The sequence below is a fragment of the Arctopsyche grandis genome, chromosome 6 (assembly GCF_051622035.1).
Source record: "Arctopsyche grandis isolate Sample6627 chromosome 6, ASM5162203v2, whole genome shotgun sequence".
Taxonomy (NCBI): Eukaryota; Metazoa; Arthropoda; class Insecta; order Trichoptera; family Hydropsychidae; genus Arctopsyche; species Arctopsyche grandis.
In genome coordinates, this window is record NC_135360.1 from 15493829 (window position 1) to 15518104 (window position 24276).

At 33.4% G+C, this 24276-nt stretch overlaps 1 protein-coding gene across 4 annotated transcripts in view; it reads left to right on the forward strand.

Annotated features, from left to right (window-relative positions):
- The window catches only part of LOC143913420 (transducin beta-like protein 2), an 85837-nt gene that overhangs the window by 56041 nt on the left and 5520 nt on the right, over window positions 1-24276 (forward strand). The gene's annotated exons all lie outside the window — the stretch shown is intronic.

Genomic DNA, 24276 nt, shown 5'->3' on the forward strand with positions numbered 1-24276 from the left:
TGTTAACACGTAACTCGAGAGGCCCATTCAATGGTTTATTATTAGAGTAACCACAATGCCTTTTTATTATTTATTCTTTTCGACCTAAGTACGTAATACAATCACATTGACGACTCGCACATCGTATATTATACGGTGCGATCGATCTACAAAATCATTTTCTCAGCGATTTACGACGATTTCCGCGCTTTCTTGCGAACAATGGGATCTCGATGTATGTCTGCACATACATATGTATGTATATTATGTGTGTGCATATAATGATCGGGGTAGTTTTTCCGGTGCAGTGGCGTGATGATCCATTGTCTGTCTGAATACAAATGTACGAGGAACGAAGTCTTCTGTCATAAGTGTCCAATGAATGTTACTCTATACGTGTGTATCGTTTGCACTAAATATATTACATGTATTGTACAATGTCGACGTTTCAAGATACGTGTTGTCGCCGTACGCAAAGATGTCATGGCCTCAAGGGACCACATGGTCGATGTTTGCATTTCGATTTATTTTTTTCATTTGATTTTTTGGCGCATTTGAATTTATTTCATTTGCGTGAACGTGTTCTCTGCAATATACATATATTTTTTAGTATATGTATGTTCATAAAATAAAGTAATATAAGCACTATGTTTGGTGCGACATGCTACGAATTCCATATACTTTTGTTGTTGATTTTATTTTTTAACTTTATATTTATATTTTTTCCTGGTCGGTTTCACGATATTTTGCATTTTGTAACGGCTGAAAATTTTCAGCAATATTTTTACATTTATTATTCAATAACGAGGCGATATGCTTTTGAAAAATACTCGAACTGTGTCTAATGTGTTGTTTATTCGTGAATGTAATATTGTAATACAATACACAAATCATATATTTTGTTTTTAATATTTTTGAGTAGAAAATGGCGTGCTTGTTAATGTTAACGTTTTTAGTGAATTTTTAATAGGAATGTGAGTTTTCTTTTATGTAATACTATATAATAGTTTCAATTAGCTTAGTTCGTCTTTGTTATAACTAGAGGTAGGATAGCCAAGAGGCCGCTCATTGTTCCATTGTTGTAAATCCTTTGTAAAAAAGGTTCGGCAAACCTTTAACAATTGCATTTACAACATTTGAACAATACGTGGCACCTTCTGGGTCCGGGCTTTAGTTATAACCAGAGATCGGCGGCCAGGATTCTTTTCAGCACAAAAAATGGTTCACTATTGTCAATTACTATAATAATATAATAGTAATTGTAATAATGAACCATTTTTAACGGTGAAAGTATCCTGACCACCTAAATCTGGTTATATTGGATTTTTAAATGCTTTTTATTATTACTAAATTATGTTCACAATACATCTTATATCTATTTTAATGGCTACTAATCTACTGATCATTTTCTATTTTACAATTTTAATTTAATTTTGTTAGTAATCATAGTATTATATTATTATAATGTTAATATGTACGGCGTACTTGTAATTGTCCTACAAAGCGAGAGCGAAAAAAATGTTGACAATAGTTTATAACTTTTAGGAAAATATTTGTGAGATAATAACATACGTATGTATGTATAAAATACCACGTTGTCTTATGTTTTATTTATGTACAAATATCTACATATGTTACAGTCTAAGTGTTCACTCCGGTTCGTTCATCAACATGCTAGTTTGTTCATATGCGAACTTTTGGTCTTCGAAGTGCAGTCGAAATCTATCTTCAAATAGATTCACCAGGTGTCGCATGAAACTTTTATCTGCCAAGATTTGTGATCTGTCAAAACGTCAAGTATTCAAAAGGGAAATCCTATGGAACCACATTATAACATTGCTATAAATTGCGTTTCCGCTAGGATGAAATATATTGCAACCCAGGATAAGCATACATATGTACGTAGAGGATGGGACAAACGATTCAGAAAAATTATGCCTAATAGTTTGTGCATGAACAAACTAGTTCGTTTGGAAATTTGTGCTTTTGTGTATACTATAACTGGGTAGATTGGTTCGTGTATAAAAAAGTAATATATTCACAAACGAACAAAGCGTACACTTGCACTGTAACATTGACACAACAGATGTCTGCAGAAAATATCGCTAAAGTTTTTTTCTATCGGTGCATTCATACAAATTACATCTGTATATTTACATATACATAATGTATATGTAAATATACATATGTACACACACCCATGGACTATATACTAAAAATATTTTCACGTTTTGCGTTAGCGGAAAATTGATGTGTAGATATGTACCTACATACATACATGTATATATGAATGGAAATGGATTTCAAAAAGTCTTATTTTTAGTCTTGATTTAATGATATTTTATTTGCAAAGGGCCAAAATGATAGAATCGATGATTATTGGTATCCGCCGAGTTGAACTTTTGCATCAGTGTAAATTTGGTGGCACAATAACATAAAACGTCGAATGAATGAAACACTTACGCAATGTAATATTTATATTATATTTATTTTTATTCTTCAATAAAAATTACAAAATCCAGTAAACGACTTCGCTACCTATCAAATAAATTTTAACGATCGAATCGAATTTCGAAAAAGCCATAATTTCCACATTTCCAAGTTTCCAAATGACGCTTCGTAAATTGTACATTTTCATCGTGAAAATTCATACTAGGCACAATGTAGGCATATGTATGTAGGTTTTGTCGAAGATGTGTGGCGTTATGTTATTATGTATGTAACACACATACACATAATGTGTATTTTCTTATCTAGATAATAATAACGGCGAGTTTTAGTGACACTAAAACGTCGTAAATCGAATAGTTTATTTACGTTGCGTATTTGAGGCATTTTTCCCTTGATAATATTGTTCACACTACAATGACTGTTAAATCGCACAATTATCGCCGGTTTTCAAGGTGGAAATATTAATAAGGTGAAGCCTTGTTAGTTCCTCAATTGATTGTTTCTTTTTTTCCGGTGTATTTAGATAACAAATTTGATGGACTAGATTGGATAGATTGACCTTTCATATAAAAAAAGAGGTATGTAAAAAAAATTGGAGATGGATTTGCCTGTTATGCTTGAAAGTAAAAGTGCGTACGCTCTGGCTTGGGATTTCTCGCGGAAATGAAAATAGCAAACTAGTTGTTTTCCAAAGGTTCTTTTATTTCATCGTTGTCGTCATTGTCTTGTTCATTCGCTTTGTGAATACAATCATTGAAATCGACAATAGTTTCTTTTATTATGGTCGTTTTTAGTACTTTACATTTTCGAACAATTTTGACGCAATACTGAGGATGGACTGTTAGCCAGGCGAACTTATTATTATTGTTGCAAAGAATTATTCTTGCTCTATTCGAATATACATACATATATGTATGTATGTATGTACATAAGTAAATAAGTATTATTGCTATGCAAAAGCTACATATATACAAGAATAATTAAATCTATGTCAAAAATCTTCCAATACCAGTGAAAAATGTCGAGACGATCTTGAATTGTTACATAAAACATACATATATGTATGTATTTGTAAGTATTTATATTCAACTGGCTGGCTTTGCTCGAGCAGATGTAAAGTTTGGAGGAAAAATCGAAAAGTTTCAAAACCTTCAAAAACGCGTCTACCCCGTTTAAGTTAGGATAGCATGAGATAATATACATATATGTTGGAGTGTTTACTACTGTTCGTTCATGAACGTACTAGTTTATTCTTTCATGAATTTTAGGTTTCAGTTTATGTACTAACAGTCAAAACTTCCACCGGGTATCGCATGAAATTTTTAATTATCAAAACGCTAAAAAAAAGTATTTTAAATGGGAAATCCTATGGATACTACATTGTAACGTTACTATTCAATTCTAATTTCAGCATTTTTTTTAAATATTGCAACCCAGGGTACACATAAATTTGAGAGAAATAATGGAGGAAGGGACAAACGATTGAGAATACTTACTTATACCTAATAGTTTGTGCATGAGTAAAATAGTCTGTTTACAATATAACTGACCAGATTGGTTTGTGTATGTTCTAGTATGTACATGAACGAACGAAATACGCAGATATGTAGAAGATATTATTCTATAAACACAAACACACTAGTTATATGTGTGTGTGTGTGTTCTTTTGGAGCTACTAAATCTATTCTTTGATCGCGCTTTGGCCAAAATCTAAATGCTAGTTTCCAAGAACAAACAAACCGTTTTGTGCGTATATTGATATATGTATGTAGTTGCCAAATTTCTAAGACTCCGGCAACCGGCCCGAAGGAGCGTGCACGAAAAATGAAGTTGTCTCGTGAAAGTTGGTAAGGAACATGTGGCGTACATGCATATGTGCATATGTATGTATGTATAATATAATATGTATGTACATATAACTGTCTACAACCTCTATACGTGTGTTGCGTCCACGCACTGTTGCAACACACCGAGACGTTTCTATTTGCATAAATGCGGTCGACTCGCGCAATACGTTGAAAAGTCAATGTGTGTATGTGTTCGAGCATGATTTTCATGACTTCCTAATTGTATTTATGTAAGGGTGTTGGCTGTGAGGTTTTTCTTCCTGCTACACGGCAATGCAGTCGGCAGCATCCGGTTCAAATGCGTCGATGCCCTTTCTCGTCCGGTCCGGAGTGCAGTGTAACTCGACCCCCTTTGAACACGTTATATGTACGCATATTTCCGCTGAGAGTGATCATTCGATGATAAATATAATTATTAGGTATGCGAATATGTTAAGAATTTTTTTCGTAAAAATAAATTGAAATTTTGTTTAAAAAATTCAAGGTGCTTATTACATTTATGGATTACGTTTGTAATGTTTGTCTTTACTTTTGTTTACTCTCATATCTAATTATTTAAATTTTTTTGAGATCTTTACATTTTTTTTTCAAATTCTGTGAATGTATTGTCAGTAAAAAACTTTTGGCAATCAGTGGAAAACATATTTCATTATTGATGCAAATCATCCGTAGAAGATTTTTATCTAATAAAAAAGCCTTCAAGTGTGAGTAAAAATGGGATTTTCTCGTATGTGCTACAATCCAAGTGTATGTACATTTCGTTCATTCATGAACATATTAGTTTTTTCCTACTCGAACCAATCTGGCCGGTTATATTGTACACAAAATAACGATTAACAAATGAACTAATTTGTTCATGCATCAGGCATAAATTTAAATATTCTCTCTTGTCCCATCCTCTTTATATGTACATATATGCTTGTCCTGTGTTGCAATATTTTAAATATTAGTGGAAATGGGAATTATAGCAACGCAGTAATATGGTTTCCATAGGACTTGCCTTTTAAATACTTGGCGTTTTGACATCTCAAAGGTTTCGCCAGCCAAAAGTTTCATGCGACACCTGGTGAGTCTATTTGAAGATATCTTTTGAATGTTAGCACTTAAACTAAAAACAAAACTTTGTGAATGAACAAACTAGTATGTTCATGAACGAACTGGAGTGAAAACGTTGTCAAATTATGTCTCAGGTAATTGCTTTATCTACATATGTATGTACGTGGTAACAATGGATGAAGTTTTCTTTTTAGTATGTTTACTAGTTCATTTTTATGTATTTGTATTGCCCACGTTTTCGTCATTTTTGGATTTATTGAAAGCTTACCAAATGTTTGCCATATTGTGTATGTACATACATACGTCATGAAATTCTATTATTTTATACATTAAGGAAAATTTAATACATCTAACTTTTTCCTGTGTAAAATGTTAAACTTGGTCATTTTCTTTTTTACTATTTTTAGATTGGTTCGAAATAGACGTATTTATGTAGTAGGTATATAAATCGAAAATTTTATTTTAGGCAAAAATTTTCATTTTTTATTTGTATTTTTACACAAAGAAAATCATTGTATCAAATCGAACAATGAAAGGCGTACGAAATAAATTCAAATTATATTTTTTTCGATTTAATTTTATTCATTGATATTTAAATCACATAATTTTGATACGGAAAATATATTTAATTTAACAGTAATACCCATTGTAATAATACAAATATTTCTTCGAATGTATGTATGTATGTGCAATATTCTCGCGGTTTTTCCGTGTTTACCTTTTTTTTACGCCGTGCATCAAATTTTCCTCGTTTGCATTCCGATTGAATTGCCAAAATAGTGACAACATAAAAAATAAAGTAACAAGTTTTAATTGTAAATATAAGGAAATTATTTTATACATATTGTTCTGCTTGTAAAATTGAATACTATATAGTAATCCAGTCTCACGGTCGATTTTCATGCGGTCACTCTCTCCTACATATCATGAAAGTTCATTATTATCACCGAAGTGTCACTTGGTCGTTAAAGCCTTTTCGATATCAGAGACACAATCGGCTTTCTCCTCAGGCGTGGCCAACGTCATTACATAAAACGTGTTATGTTTTGGCGCCACGTGTCTGTCGTAACATACGCCGTCTATGAGATCCCTCGTTTTGCTGGACTTGCATATTAGTTTTACATGGAAAAATATGTAGGTTTCGTATCATCGACTCGAGTCAATTGTTGGCTCATTGGACTTCTACGTATAATAGATCGATGCTCCGATATTCACGGAGCTGTGACAGATTTCGACAAAATGCCATTGCAGAAATGTTTGTTTACACCGCGGAATGGAATTTTGAAAACGTATTTTGAACCTTTTCTTCGTTGCAGATGTGACCGAATAACAATAAGAAATTTTCGAGCGGCGCAATCGCTTCGGCATAGCAATATGAACGAGGTGAAGTTGACCCAGATTTTCCTCAGGATGTGAGTCACGAGTGAAGTTTTCCTCGGCCGGTTAATTTACACAATCGGATAAACGAAAAGTTGCCACAATACGAGGAACCACCGGTTGAGTAACGACCTCGCCGATATCGCTTAATTGAGATGTTTATCTTTGGAAAAAAGCACTGTTTAAAATCTCAACTCAACAATGCACCCTTCAGTTCCACGCGGCGCGTTGATTTGAATTAATTCACAAAGCACAGTATATTGCGCAATGTTTGCTAGTAATAGGCGTTTTCTCTTTTTGCTTCGAAGTGAACTGAAAAATAATTCAATTCGTAATGATAAATAATTAGATAATTTCGACTTAAATGTGCGAGTTGTTGAATTAAAAACAATTTGAGAGCAATTAGCGTAATTGTAATTCAAGTACGACACCTTTCGTGGCGAGAATATGATCGAGCTGCGAAATCGTTACGAAATTGGATGATGCTTATTCATGTGTGTATGTTTTCTCACCAAATTACACTTCTTGGCAATATATGTAAAGTATTAACCCTTAAGGTGCAGACACACAGAGTGGTACGCGGGATGTTTTTTTCTTTACATAGTTTTGCACACGCAAAAAAAAAAACGCTAGCACGCCTGATCTATACCGTCGCGATCATTGGCAAAACTCACCCCTTGGAGTGTGTTTGGTGATATTTTATTTTTGCATTGACATGGGTTTGACAGTTACCAATAACGTTGATTCCCATATTTCAAGATATGTAGGCGAAAACCTTTTTTCATAACGGTTCGATTAAGCGTGTTTTCGTCTTTTTTTAGCTCATACAAAATGCTTATTTTATAATCGGCCAAACAAAATTTTATGATTACGTAATGCATAGGTAATATCCTGATATCAATTGTATTATATGTATTTTTCAAAGAAATACATATAATACAATTGCGAAATGCTATAATAAATTTACTCATATATATGTATATACATACATATGTACATATAAATATATGTAGATATAACCAAATGAAATTAATTATTAATATTACTGACACATTAAATAAAAGAATTGAGCCGTTATATTTGAAAGTGACGGAAGTCCAATTTTCAGTTTCAAAAACACTATTACTGTTTGACTTAATTTACAAATTGTTTTTAGGTACTTATTTTAATTCGATATGTCCAGAATCTCGGAAAAGCAGAATAAACGTATTACAGGCTACCAGTATTTTTAAATATTGTTAAACGCAAAGCATTATATTAAATGTTCTGTGAAATATTTTTGGAATTAGAGAAATCAAATATAACGGCGCAACTGTTTAGATCTGATTTCAGTTGAATGATAAATAATATACATAGATATATTTTCTATGTATAATACATACATATGTAACATTTTAAACTTGTCTGAAGATTCGCGAGTAGCTTGTGGGTACAAATTTTATAAGCTCTTTGTACTTCGTATAGTTTTTCTTCTTCGTATAGGTATGACAATATTGGCACTTGTTAGTATAACAATAATTAAATACAATGTATGTCGACCTCGCAGTTTTTCCTGGTTTGTATACCTTTTCGTCGTGTGACCTTCTCGAGTTCTTCTTATCTGCAGTATCTCGTCATGATTCGTCTATTATCACTGACGATATATTTGCGGTGTATTACATAATGCATGTAGCATTTTATTCGTATATTATACAATATGCAGATTTTACACACGCGTTGTTGGGTTATACTTGAATTTTCCGAATCTATTCAAATGAAAAACCGTTTTTTAATATCCTCGTACATACGTACCTACTTATGTACATACATATGTACATACGTATATACCCGTCGATATGGGAAGTACATATGTAATAAATATCGATGTTTTTATTGAGCCTACTGAATTAAACATTTTTTTTAGCAGTCGGCTTTATGTATAGGTATAATGTCACGCGCTTCGTCGTTCATTTGCAGATAGTTGCAAATGTGCGACACGTTCAAGGATTTTCGGTTTTCGACGTGAAAATGCAACATTGTCTTATCTTAAATATGTATGTATGTACGTACGTACATACTGGTAGGGTTACGTCATTGTTCATACAAATTATATGTGATGCTTACTGAGAATTGCCGGGGAGTTTCTCGGAACTGCTACGGTAATCGTTGGCTTTTACCTTGACCGTGTGCGATTATTGTTTATTCCGGTTTATATACTATTAGTTCGATATACTTTTTGTTGATTTTTAAATTACTGATCTTTGTGCGTGGAATTTCAATCGTTTGTGACCAATTACGTTGCTGTTATCTACGCGTGTTCTGTGTATAGTGTTGCCCTTTGGCGCTATGGTATTCATTTCCTCTTTGCTTGTTATCACTGCGACCTTCACGCTTTTTTGCCCGTATGATTGTACATATTTCGTGTCAAAAAAACAACAGCAACAATAACAGCAAAGATCACACCTGTTAGTATATTATGTTGATCGTGCGAGTTTGCCTTTTGCATTGTGATAACCTCTTTATCGCTTCTTTTATATGATGTGTGAATATTATGAAAAATTTTGCTAATATTTCGCGTACCACTTTCGATTAGAGTTATCTTGTTAAGTTCTTTTGAATTTCTCTTGCTGCGCTAATCCGCGTACACAAAATATCTTCATCTTATAATCTATGTACATATGTATGTGTGTGTTAAAGTTTCGTCACTAAAATTTGCACCACGTGTACCATTCCGAAATGCACCTGGATAGAACCTGATATTTTATTAAACTATATTATGTACGCTTTTCCAGGTTATATATTGAAGTATTTTTAATTATTTGTGATACATCAATTAATTATTTTAATTCATTTTTAAAAAACAAATGATGATTCAATTTTTTCTCTAAATGAAACTCCACTTACTACATACATACTTTCAGGGCCTCAATTTATTGTTGTATTTCAAATTTATCATATATTAAAGTATACATTAACGATTTACATGGCTAATTTTGACGTATTTTTAAATTTCATACAATTTACCTAAATTAAATGATTAGTGGACATTATAAATTCTTATGATTAGTGGACATTCAAATTCCATATATGTATGTATGTAAACTTCTTTTGTAGAGCAAGCGGAAACCATTGCATGTCCTTTTTGCAAACACCTAAGATATTTTTTGCAAAACTACATTGTTTATTAACACGGTCAAAAAAAAAAGTTATTTGCACACAGAAAAGAAAAAAAAGTACATCTAATATATAATTTCGTAAGTGCCTTTTATGTATTTTTGTACCTATATGTAATTTTTGGTATGTAGAATCCGTGACGATAAATTTAATAAAAAAAAAAAGAATATTCAAATAAATTTAATCAAATTTTTACTTTTAGATTAGCCTTATTAAAGCGGTTTATATATTACAAATACCGAGCGAAGACGGGCAAAGCCACTTCTATTATTATAACATTACTCTGGATATAGTAGATAGGCGTAAATTTTTATAAAGAAAATAAAAAAAAATATTTTGTTTTTTTATTTTGATTTAAATGATATTATTTGAAAGTAAGTAAGCTTCATTTATTTGGTATCGGGAAAACCACATATGTATGTATGGAGACAGACAAACATCGTTGCTGAAAATAAATTGTTCAGGCGTAGCCGGGTAATATAAGTTAATATGTATTTTATATTAGAAAGGTTGTATCTATTATACGTACTCTAATAATTTCCTCGTGATATTATAAACGCTCGCCGATTTGCTCTATTGTAACTGACAACCACTCGGTCGACCTTAATTTCAGCGTGAAACACGCTCTACGGTTGGCAGGACCTACATATTTCAGACTTTCATTGTGCTCAGACTAATATCCAAGATAGGCAGCAACAATCGCCAGAATCGGGCAATTGAAATTCGACGATTAAAACGGCGATTGATCGGCGACGACAAGGTAAATCGCGAAGACCTTGCTGACAAGCTGTGACGGAAGGACGGCTGTTCCATTGTCTTCTGATCTGGGTGGTGGTGGTGGTGGTGTCTCCGACGACGTATATACATACATAATTTTCGACACGGCCATTATCCAACACTTTGCCTTCGGAGTTCTCTCTGTTCGTCGACGACCGCTTTGGACATGGTGCTTTTTGTTCATCGAGCAAACGGTGGCCCACTTGCGAATCACGCGCGCTTCCACGCAAATCTCGTTTTCAGTTTCATTTTTTTCTTTCAATTTTTTTGTCAATCATTATAAATGGCGCTTTGTGTTTTTATCTTGCATTGGCTTCAAACACCCATATTCGCTGAAGTGGTTGTTTATAAACTAAACTTTCTGAAGCAACGATTGCTGTTGAGTAGTTTTGTAACCACTTTGTTTTTGTAAGTATATATGTATGTATGTAGGGGTTTGCTGCAAATGATTGCTGCATGCTCGTTTCGATTGAATTTTAACTGTTTGAATTTCAGCATGTACGAAAGACAAGATATTTTATGGGGTTGCGCAGATGACATTTCGATGTAAATTGATGATTGGCAATTCTTAAAATTGAGTTGGATCTTTCTGGCAAGTTTAAAATGGCAAAAGCCGAGACAAAAGTATGAAATGAGCATGCGCCCGCTTGGTTTGTAATCGTTTGTAGCGCAGGGGTATGTATGTATGTAGTAGGTATATAGCCAAATTGATGGGCATAAACAGGGTTTTGTTTTAATTGTGGGTGATGCATTATACCTCTTTTAGTTATTACTAATAAATAATTCAAGAGTTTCTATGAACAACCATACTAATAAGCTTGTGAAGATTCTCGTTGATTACAAGATGTTTACATATTATATGTACCCATTATATGTACAATATGTATGTATGTATATCCTTCAAGTATAAACAAAAAATACGAAAAAACTATTTGCTTAAAATCGTCGACTTGAAAATGCTTTTAGCTTAAAATGATATATTTATTTATTTTATTATATTTATTTTTACATAGATATGTATATTTATTTATTTTATTATATTTATTTTTACTAGGAAGGCTTGACAGGAAGACCCCAATGCGCCTTTCTGGACAATTAATTACAAACAATGCAGTATTTTATTATTACATAAATCACTGTACTTCCAGAAGTTGAAGAATACGAAATAACAATTAATTAATTAAATAATAAATCCATTGAGACATCTATGGATTTTAGATTTGTACATAAATTTTTACAAATTGTACATACAATAGTCTGTTCATGCAAAAACTATTAGGTATAAGTTTAAATATTCTCAATCGTTTTATCCATCTTCTTTGTATGTATTTACTATGGCTATCAATGGTTGCAATATTTTATATTATTGGAAACTGGAATCATAGCAACGTTGTAATTCGGATTCCATAGGATTTCTCATTTCAAGTACTTGGCATTTTAACATTTCAAAGGTTTTGACATTAAAAAGTTTCATGCAACATCTGATGAGTCTATTTGAAGATAGCTTTTGACTTTAGCCCTTTTACTAAAACCAATAATCCGTTTGTGAACAAACTAATGAACAATTGGACCGTAATATATTCAAAGGAAAAATTGTACTTATTGAGACTAGCCAAATTTAAAGGAAGTTAATATTTAAGTAAGAAAATTTGTGGTAGAAGATCTATTCCTCAAGTACATACTTTATAAATATGTACTTTTAAATATGTTTGGTTGTTTATCGAATACTCGAAATTACGATATGTTTGAAGTATGTATGTACATATTCGTGTTGTATACAATACATATTTATGTATGTTTATTTGATGACATTCTCAAACTGTGAACCCTTTGATTTTAAGGTCAACGAAGTGTCTTAAATACGTATGACACATACGTACACACATATAAAGACTGTAAATTTACAATATTGGCAATTTTGTAAGACTTCATTCCACTTGACCCCAATTTCATCGAAGGGTTATTTCCTCAGTCTTTTATAATGTTTTGATGTTTCGACGACGTTTTCAAATAAGCGTTGTTTGTATACGATTTAACTATAATATTACACACGGAAAATTATCTTCATGACCCTGTATCGATATAAATAAATATTGTCTGCACAAAATTTCGGCGCTGATCAAATTTCGATTTTCGCCACTGAGAATTAAGGTCGTTCGTTTTTTAAGATACTTTTTTTCGTTGAACTTTTTTCATTTGAACTATCCTTGCGTGGTGAGATCGTTCCGGTACGACCTCACGGATAAGGACGAGAGATCGTTCGACCCAATAGTGATGACTGCTGTACACACATACATGATGTTACATATGCGCACACGTTGGCAAAAGTCAAATTGGAAAGGACACACTACTTATCGTCAATGTATTTTAGCGGCATGGGTAGGTAGTCGATTGAATTTTAAGAAAGCAAGCCGTTTATATAATCGAAGTCGGTGTGCGAATTGTTGATGAGGACATTTCATGCGTGCTTTCACTTGTGCCAGTTTTTAAAAGGTTCTAATACTTGCAATTACAGGTTATGCATTTACGGACATGTTTGACAAACTTTCGAAACACTGCATATTTTATTATTTATCCACATTTCTTATATCTACATATGTACATGCATCTGTCTGTGTCTTAAAACAATTGAAACATATTTAATGTGCTGACACAGAGTGGTACGCGGCGCTGTTTTTATTGAGATAGTTTGCACATGAAAAAAAAACCGCTGGCATGTCTAGTCTGTACCGTCGCGATCCTTTCTGATACACACCTTAGTGAGTGTTTTCGGTGATATTTTAATATTATCGTATTGACAGCGGTTTTGGTTTGATAGCGGTGATTCTCATATTTGAAGAAATGTAGGAGAAATTTGTGCAGAATAATAAGACGTACGAATTAACAATGACATGAAGGCACGCCTATTATGGCTGGAATCTACCTGGATATGCCGTGCCACACTTTTGAGTGTGTTGATTGGCGAGATCCACCCCTCGCCGTTGTTTACAAACGAGATGCCGACCGGGACATTTTGGAATTGAATGATAAATAGTAAAATTGAAATCCTGAGCCATTGAATATCACAAACAACTTTTGATTTTTTATAGTTTAGTGAAAGATATTTCAAATGATGCGGCTACTACTGAAAAATTCTTAATACTTTTTTCATTTTTACTTCATCTATGTATGTACATAGTAACAATAGAAATATATGGAATTTTTTTTATTATACATATAATATGCTGTCAAATTAAATCTATCAAATATTAAAAGAACTTCTAAATTTTAATTTTTTTTAAGTTTTCATTCAAAATCGGGAACGATATCTTTGCATTAATTATTTCACTGAATAAATCGGGATTTTGTCGTCTTCATATAAAATTTGCATTTAAAATTGAAATTTGTGATGACGATTTTGACACCGCTAGATTTTGAAGCCATGGACCGTTGCTCCCTACACACGGCTCTGTTTATGCGATTAAATAATTACAGGTGAAAAGATCACACCCGCATTCGACTCGATATTCGAACTTGTCCTTGAACCCTTGCGACCCTTTTTCCTTTCAATCTCATATTTACTTGTTTTTCTTTAGTAGTTTTTGTCCGACAGCCCTATGTACATACATATGTATATTAACGTAACCTTCATCTGGTATATGTATTTCACACGTGTTCATTCGTTTCTTTCAGAACCCTTAAGACACATTCGAAAGGTTTAATTTATCTGTATAACGCCGTCTATTAATTTACATATATTACAAAATGGTAATTTTTATTTATTTAAAATATATGGGGAAGGCGGCAAAGCCGATAGACGATATTTTTTGTCAACATTTCAGAAATCTATTCCTAAGTATTTGTGGCAGATTCGTGTTTGGATTTTGTGTTTAATGTCAATATCGCTATTTCGGATTTTTATCTATTCTTTTTTACTTATTGCCATATACAGGTCAGTGACTGCCTGCCTCGAGGTTGATTGATTTATTGTTGTATTGAAAAGGAATTGTTCGTTGAGCGACATATGAATGAATCATCTCGCATTGTGATCTGACTCATTGGTTCAAAACTCCATTGCCCGTTCTAAAACGCTCATCGACGTAGCATTGTGACTTATGGAAAATGCAACGTTCGGATTTGTAGCCATTACTTGTGGTGATACGAGAATTGCTTTCACGCGTAAAGATAGACAAAGAGACGCGACCGCCGACAAAGAAATTAGTTTGTTCGCGGTAGACATTGGATCTGGATCAACTTTCTACTTTTATGAATGTAACAAAGAGATGTGACTCTCAAAGTGCATCCGATTTGCTTGTGATCTCTTGTCGTTTTATGCCTCTGCTCTCACTTCGTCGAGGACTCGGCGCTTGCTCGGTCAAGTTCACGGTTTCTCGACTTTCACGAATTGAAACTCTCGAAAGGCTATATACATACATATAAATACATATGTACCTAAATTTGCGTTTATTTTCACGGACTGTCAAATCGAGACGATGCTCCTAATCTCGCACTTCCGCAGCACCACGACAATGGTCTCGGTCTGCCTATTCAAACGAGCTTGACTGATGATTAATTGCTGACATCGATTTCGATAACGAGACTGCGCTTTAACGACCCGTCGACGTCTCAGTTCGATGACAGGAAAAATATTATCTTCTATATGGCATAATAATAATGCCTTTTCCGGCGTCATTATTGTAATGGTCACTCGCTAAAAAGCAGATGGACGTGACGATGACTACTTTTAGAAAGTTTTAGCAGCTCGTTATAATTTGTTCCTTTGAAGATTCATCTAAAGAAAATGCTACGAATTTATCGCACTCGTATCGTTGATATTTCAATGAATTTGAATAAACAAGCTAAGCAAGTTGCATGTTACACTGTTGCGTCTGTCCACATATCCACACACGTAAACTAGTTATTTTCCAATACTTTTATTGGAAATTAAGTCTAATGAACCAATTCGATTCGTATTACTTTATCACTAGTGAAAATTTCAATGATTTGTAAAAATTGATGTTGTATAATTCCTTCACTCATCCACAATGCTGGAATAATTAATTCTACAAGTTTCATTACGTTATTGTATAGTGAAATTATGATATTTGTACATATCATCATCATCTACGGCTACTCACCATCTACTGTTAGATGAAGGATTCTCTAATACGCTTCCATTCGTCTCATACATCTCACCCTACACAATTTCCTTATTTCGTCTACCCATTTTCCTTTTACATTCTCTCGGGTACCATTCTAGCACTTATTTTGTCCATTCTTCTAGCTACGCGACCCGCCCATAAGCCATTTCAATCTCTTCACCGTTACTTGAATTAATTTCAGATCGTCTTTAGAGTGAATATGTAAAATCTACCTAATTTAATTTTAGTTAGTGGTGTGCCCGTGACTTTAAAAAAAGGGGACTAGATATGTAATTAAAGAGATGAATAAACTAAATTTTTTATTGTCTTTGATGGAACGCCTATACATAATATTCGCCTGTACCGTGAATAGAACAAAATTGAGGTAGCGAGTCCGTGCAAGAGAATAACGCGACGGACCGTACTATAACAACTAATTACCACTACCACTACCTCATTTAGGGCCTATTCCGGTTTCTGAACTTCGCTAATCCGAGTGAACGATAGCAATATGGACGGCGGTTTTAATTTATTGTAATTTGAATTGTTGATATATTTAAATTTTAGATAAAACATTTTAGTACAATGACGGCACGCCACTGGTATGTATTCATATAGAGACATACTTAACCAAAGCTTTCAAGTCGTTAAGTTAGTAGTTAAGCTAACAAGCTCCGTGTTAATGTACTCGTACATTTATTTTAAGATGCATTTACTTTGTAAGTTTGTTTCATATCATTTATTTTTTAAAAAGCTTTAATTTTTCTGTACAAAAATAAGCCAAAAAATAAATTGAAAAAAGGATCAACATTTGGGATCAAAAGGATGAGATTTTCTTTCCAATTAAGTGTTTGTGTGTGTATATATGTTCTTCTGCATATTTTGTTTTCGTTTTTACATACAGACTTCTATGACTTTCATTTTAAAAGTTATAAAAATATCATCTAGTAACAATAGGTGATATTTTGTGGTTATGCGAAAATTGACCTCGAGATTTTGACGGATTTGATCAATGATCACCTTTTCATTTATCAAGTAATAAATATATTCCAAAATTATTGATTCAATTTTGCTGAAAAGCGAAAAATGGCGCCGATTATCAGATTGTTAACCCCTTTGGTGGGTGTTTTAACCTTTTAGTCTCGTGTCGTTGTCGATCGTTCACACGATACGATTTACACAATTGGTGGGCAAGATTTTTTTTCACTAAATTTTTTTTAATTTCAGGATCGTCGCCCCGCTAAATATCTTCGATGGCAAACATAAAAAAATCCCATTTCAATCTTGATGTGTACCCAATTGAATAATATAACATTTCCATTGCAAATATAGTCTCAAAACAAATTTGTAATCGTTTGTTTCGTATACATATTGGATGTAGTCTCTTTCAATATTGGTACTTCAATGAACGAACGAAACATCAAAACGAATAGTGAAAATGTTATAAGCATAAATTCTCATTGTTCTTATTTAAACAATGATTATTTTCAGTTACGTGTTAGTTTCTAAAAAAAAATCTCGTTCACATACATCGTGTTTCTTTTATTGAAATCTCTGCTGTGTAATCAATACACCTTTGCATTATACATAACTTTGTGTACCTGTGTCATTTCTTCGTACGTACATACATATATACATACATACATACAAGCATGTGAGTTCTATTACAGTTTCTGAACTACTTTCACTGTATTTACAATGTCGCTCAACGCCACATTGTGAGATGCGATAACATGCTTATATTGCGATTCTCAATATTTTCTCTCAATTTATATTAAAATATATATTAATTTCAACGTGTTTTTCACCTTTGTCATGAGATGGCGATCTCGTGTGCAATCGCCCTTAATACTGTGCAATCCAGGGCGTCCCAACTGGGACTTTGTGTGCAACTAAAATGCATCGTTGATATGCAGGGGAGGTCGTCGCATAATTGCGGCCCTAAACACGGAGAAGGTCGTTTTCCAAACAAGGTTACAGATTATATACTCCGACAGCATACTCATCGCAAACGTATGTGTATTATATTTATAGGCAGCCTATCGTATGTAGAGGACGTGTGATTACATTGTATATTTTTCAGGATGCAGTTGATACGTTTTATGTCTGGTGCAGATACGTTTTAGATACACACGGCTATGCATATGTAGGTGAGAGGTGGTATACAAGTGATCCTTAGCTTCACTTTCGATTCGTTCACAGTGGGTGGGTGGGTGGGTGCGACTTTCACGCGAATGCTGGTTTCCACCGGTTGAAACCTGATGCTGAAACCTGATTAGTATAATATTATAAGCTGAGAAGTAGATGTTTTAATATGTATATATCGTTCGTATTAGACTTATAACAATTGTTCGTGTTAGCGTGTTTTAGTGCTCTCAAACTGTGGTGAGATTACATAGAAGGTGTGCGCAATTGGTATAATGAAATTTAGAAATATATTTGAAAGATTTGTTTCTGCGTGACAGGTTGAAATTGATTATTTTCCATTTCTTTATGACTTGTGTAGCTAGTAATAAAGTCGACTACCGAAAGTCATAGTGATGTATTGCAAACCATGATTAGAAAATATATAAAGATTTTAGAACATACATACATATGTACATACCTACTACATATTTTCTAGAATTAAATGAAGCTTGAATGAATGGGAAATTCTTCCCTTATCAGTAATCTTCGGCGTTGGCTTGATGCTTTTCAAATATAAAAAGATCGCTACATTAGTGTTCAAAGCAAGATAGCAAAAAAGCATGGTTAAAAAAAGTAATTGATAATATTAAACCATTTTTGTTCGAAAAGCGTCGACCGAACGCCTAAATCTGCGCATCAGTATTCGAATATTGTTCAATAATATTTAAAATGCAGGAGAAGAATAGCTCCTTAGTCAGATTCTAGAACAAGGGCTCCCAAATAGTGAGGAATTCCCTCTGGGAGGAAATTTAGAATTCCAGGGGGTGAATTGCTGAATAGCTTAGATTCTTATTCTTATTTCTTTTTTCACAAAACTTAATGTTATAAGTTTTATCATTTTCTTATTTAAATTTTCAATTAAATTAAATTTAATAATATATTAAATACAGTAAAAATATTTGTGAAATGCTATCGATATGTTTGGGACAAAAGTCACAACATATTATCAATAGAGAAGGCCTCAATGTGTTAATTGTATCAAAATTTTGTCAAATGATTCTGAAACCAACAGAGTTGAAGCAATATTTGCTGAATGTTCATCCACAACACAAGAAAAAGGAAAAAAACTTCTTTGAACGTCATGGGAGTGCTCTCAAAAAATGAAGCGGGATTCAACAGGGTAGTTTTAAGAAAAAAACGAAAATATCACTGAAGCTTTTTATGTTTTAACAAATCAGAAAAAACCACTTTGATCAAATCATGTGCTCTCAAATTGTTGGAAATCGTGTTGGGAAATGGATTGGAGAAAAAGAGGTTGGGGGGTGGGGTGGTATTACATTTTGAACAATGTTGAAACGGGAATGGAACTAAAACTGCTTGGAACCCCTGCTTTAAAAGATATTTATTGAAAATAAGATTTATATGAGATGATCGGACTTCTTTTTAGTTATGCATTTGTTTTTAATATTAGTTATGTTATACCGGTGCGATGACACGATTGGACGAATAGCGACCAATTTTTAACGTCCGAAACGTTAAAAATCGGTTGGATCACCTGTTGCTACGCTGCGAGTAAGGTCCAAGCTACTCGCATCGTGTCAATCCGGTATTAGATAAAGGTTTTAAGCAGCTTTTGCTGCGTTCAGATTAGACTGGATACTCAAAACACCCAAATGAACACCAACATCCAAAGGCGCTCCCCCTCCACATGGAGGCTAATGCTAACATATGTATACATCCTAATTATTTTGATCAAAATTGGAAATACACTGGCAAATGTTGTGTCTCAAGTGGTACAAGCATGTTTCAATTTTGAAAAAAACTTTTTTATTTACTATGACGCGGTAGTGTATTCGTTTTTAGATTTGATAGAAAAAAGGCGTCGAAACTGAACAATTTATATAAGTTGGGATCATTTAAGTAATAAATTAGACTTTTTTTTGGTTTTTTCATATGTGCATGCACTGCCCACAATTTGTTGTAAGCGAAATGATCTCACACATCAGTGCTCGTTTAAATGTGTGATCAATTCATCCTAAATCGCTGTTTGCCTAATTTTGAATACAAATCACGGATTATGGCATATGAAGTGGGCTTCTTCTCGTTGAACTGTCGCCAAGATAATGACAGCCATCCGTTTTGTTGAAAGTTGCGTGTCAGTTGCACAATGATGAAATCATCGCGCACGCACCGAACATAATATCGAGATAGAAAAATATTTTGTGTACTCGCGAGAGTTTGCAAGGCTGATGGATCGCTATCCACGTCGGCGAGTCAACCTATGACTTCATTTTGCGATCTATAATAAATTGAGTATGCGAAATCGTGTCTTGCAATTTCAGATGCGTAGGACACCTTCGTGTTTTGTATTGCGGAAAATCACAGTCTGCGTACGTTTGAATTGTAATGTTGTTTGCGAGACCCTGAAAATTATGCTAAAATTGCTAACACGGCTCTGCATTCCGCAATAATTCACTCTATCTGCCTATATCAAATTGAATGTCATTTTGTATGGATTTATGCTTGTGTGCTCTTCAATCATTCGATCAATTGAGTGTGTGTAATTCTTTGAATTGTCATTGTTTTACATATGTATGTGTATATTCAGACAGTAGTTGTTTTACACTGTCTGTACCTACCTATATTTTTTGTACGAAGCGAATTTTTCTTTGTGTATTTACTTGATATTTTTTTTCATAATGCTTGGTAGCTGACATATTATTATATATGTACATTTCAGACAGTTGGTTGACCTATAGTGAGCTCGTTCATTGAAACTTGGGTCTTTGAACTATGTGTGTGTAGAAAAATTTGATTCGATTGGTAGATTAAATCAATATATTTATTTCCTTAATGTTACGATTTTTTGTCTTATCCTCTATATATTTTGAAATACGCCTTTTACAATTGTACATACATATGTAGATATTACATAAAAAAATATTTATTTATAATATAATCATCATTATCATTTATAGCCATTTCCCTGGACGAAGGTCTCTTCAACACGCTTTCGTTAGTCTCTGTTTTTGGTGGTGATCGGATAAATGCACTCAAAAGAGCCGCACTCTCGAGACATCCAAACTTTCAAAGATGCTCAAGAAGAACTAACGCAATATAATTCCTCAAAAAAGCGTCAATAAATTGGAGGGTGGTAACCCTTTTTGCGGAATTCTATTGCGTGAGTTCTTTGAAAATTAGGATTTCTCGAAACTGCGCCACTATTCAGTGCAATTCAGTGCATTCTTCCGGGAACCATTTTGGGTAACTGTCATCCATCTGATCCCACACATATTTCCAATTTCATGCACCCATCTTCCCAGAGGCCTTCATTCTACCCGTTTACATTCTTTCGGGTACCATTCGAGCACTTCTTTCGTCCATCTATCGTCAGTTCTTCTAGCTCGTGACCTGCTCATTGCTATTTCAATCCCTTATTCCATCCATTATATTAACTGCTCTTGTCATACTTATCACTAGAGGTAGGATAGTCACAGTGCTATCCATTGTCCGGCAAACCTTTAACAATGCATTTACAACCTTTGAACAATACACGGCCCCCTCAGGCTCCGGTGACTACTTATCACCCACGTATTCTGTTTTATATATGAGCATATATGTAGTTTTCCATACTTTTCGATTTAAACATATATTAGATTTATACATATATTATATATTACACGTGTGTTTAATATAGTAAACGGACAATTTTGCACCTAGCGATATCGCACACGACAATCGTTGTCACGAAAATTGCATATGCGGAATATCTGGCACTCGAATTCTCCGTGATAGTTCGCGTGGATGACTCTTGGTAGGGGGGATTTTCAAGTGCCAAATATACCAAGTTCGAGATTTTCGTGTCTTGTGCGAAATCTCCATGTGCGATATTGTCATCGTAACATTTAATACAAAGCCAATTATTATCTGTCTGTAATCACAAAGACTTTTATTTATTTATTTAATAAAAAAAATAGTGACATAATACAGTTTCCAAATACGCCACTAAGACCAAATTATAACCTTTAAACGCCTAAAACAATTTAACCCTTTCCCCAACGATGACCGCTATAGACGTCATGCCTAAAATTCATATTGCGAATGGCGCGACTCAGTGTGTAAACAAAATACTCCCAAGTGTCAATTGAAATATTTGGTCGCTTGAATAAATATTACAACATATATTTATGGTCGAAAACTGGATTTTTATAAATTCGCTTAAAAAGTACCGCAAAAGTTGCAGCGGGTAAATAGTTAACTTATTTTCTTTATATTTATGAGAGGGTTTTGAGCGATTTATTTATCATTGCGATACGACTTTTGAATATGAATAAGGGCTAATTAAAAAAAAAAACTTTAAATTAAACAGAAATAATTATTTGTTTTATATTGCTCATTTATTTATTTTTGAAAAAGACATATATGTATTTATATAAAGAGAATTATGATAGATTTATGTAGATATAAATATTTAGCGCGATATGTGTCAATTTTCACAAACATACATGTTTTACACTGATATATGTATTCCTGTCTAGTTGATAAAGCATTCGCTTGCTGGAAATGTATATATGTACATACATACATACATAGATTGGGTTTGGATTCATTGCTCTCACTTTGGCATTGAGATGATCGTTCAGGTCATCGTCGCCTGCAGCTGAACCTTCGCGATAGTCGCACGATTTTTCCTACTCTTACCAGTTTCCCTCAAGACAATCGGTACAACGAGTTGGTTGACGTTAATCAGACATTTATTAGATTCTAATATTTAATTTCGATGTTATTAATTTAACAATTTACGGCACCCACTGCTTTTTTTTTGCTGTTATTATTTTCGTATATCTATGTATGTATGTATGTATATAAGGAATCACCATTGACTGGAGCGCGTGCTGCGAATGAATAATGAATGGATGTATATTTTATTATGGCCGTGTCGATAACGTACGAAATTTAATCAACCAGAAGATACTGGTTCAAACCGGATTATTGTGCGTAAAATATACGTATAGTGTGTAAGTTTTTTTTTATGACATTATATGTCGCTATTTAATTCGTATCAGCCATGCTGTGCAAACAATAATATTTACATCACGAGCAGGTGGTTTGACAACCCCGTTGATCGGGAGCTTCATTTCAACTGATTAGTATATTATTATATTGATCAGTTCAAAGTACCCAGCCTAGATTAGATTCAATAAATTAAATATATTTGCTACCGCGAACTCTACTTCATTAATCATTTTGTATATCATATCACTAATATGTACATATGTATTACCTCATTTCCATGGATTGACCCAAGTTAATTTTTAGTCAATCTTCTTTCAATGTCTATCATATTGTCAGTCGTTTAGTTCAGTAACTATACATTTAAAGACACGCCAAACTTAAAACGCACATGATACAATGTAAATCTTATGTCAAAATATGCCTAATATGTATTCATTTGATTTTTAAAAGTAATATATTACTAGCTAATGTTCATTTTCGTTCTTATTTATTTATTTATTCAAATAGCAAAACTGCTAATACATACAATACAAAATAACAAAATAACAACAAAAAATTATAAATCATCTTCCACAAAGGTATCCATTAACACCCTTCAAGAAAGCAGCAATGTTATTAGTAGTCACCGGAGCCTGAGGGGGCCGTGTATTGTTCAAAGGTTGTAAATGCATTGTTAAAGGTTTGCCGAAAAATGGATAGCACTGTGACTATCCTACCTCTAGTTATTAGAACTTCTAATGCCTTCAGGAAGGGCATTATACATTTGAACACCTCTGTGAAAAACACCTCCTGCAGTTTTAGCTTTTTAGTCTTGTTGGTATTTGTTATATTTTCTTATTTCATGTTAGTGTTTGAGGCATAATTAGGAAAATAGCTCGAACCTTTATACAACACATACAATATTTTTACAAGTTACTGGTTGGTTTGGTGTGCAATCCTCAAATTCTTGATTGTTCCCTGCCAACTCAGGTACATTAGATGACGCAGTTTGTTCTCTTTTCCTGTGGCACGTATCAATTTGATGGCTTCGTCGCCTATTGCAAAGGGAATTATAGATCCTCAACCAGATTTCCGTTAGCTTGGATTTGCTTAATCTAAAGTATGTTGATCTGATTGAGGGATTATTTAATTTAAGATCGTAAATGTCTTCTAATATATATATAAATATGTTAATATATTTATGTTATTATCTTATTTTGTTTTTACATCCTGTCATTTTATGCTTGGTGTTAACTAGAAGCAATTCAGTAATGTCACTATGGCAAAATTGTAAATAAGGGTTTTAATTAATACATTTTATACGCACATACATATATGAGCCAGTATATTTGAGAGAAGCATAAGTCCACCTTTCTTCATTTCCAGAAATATTT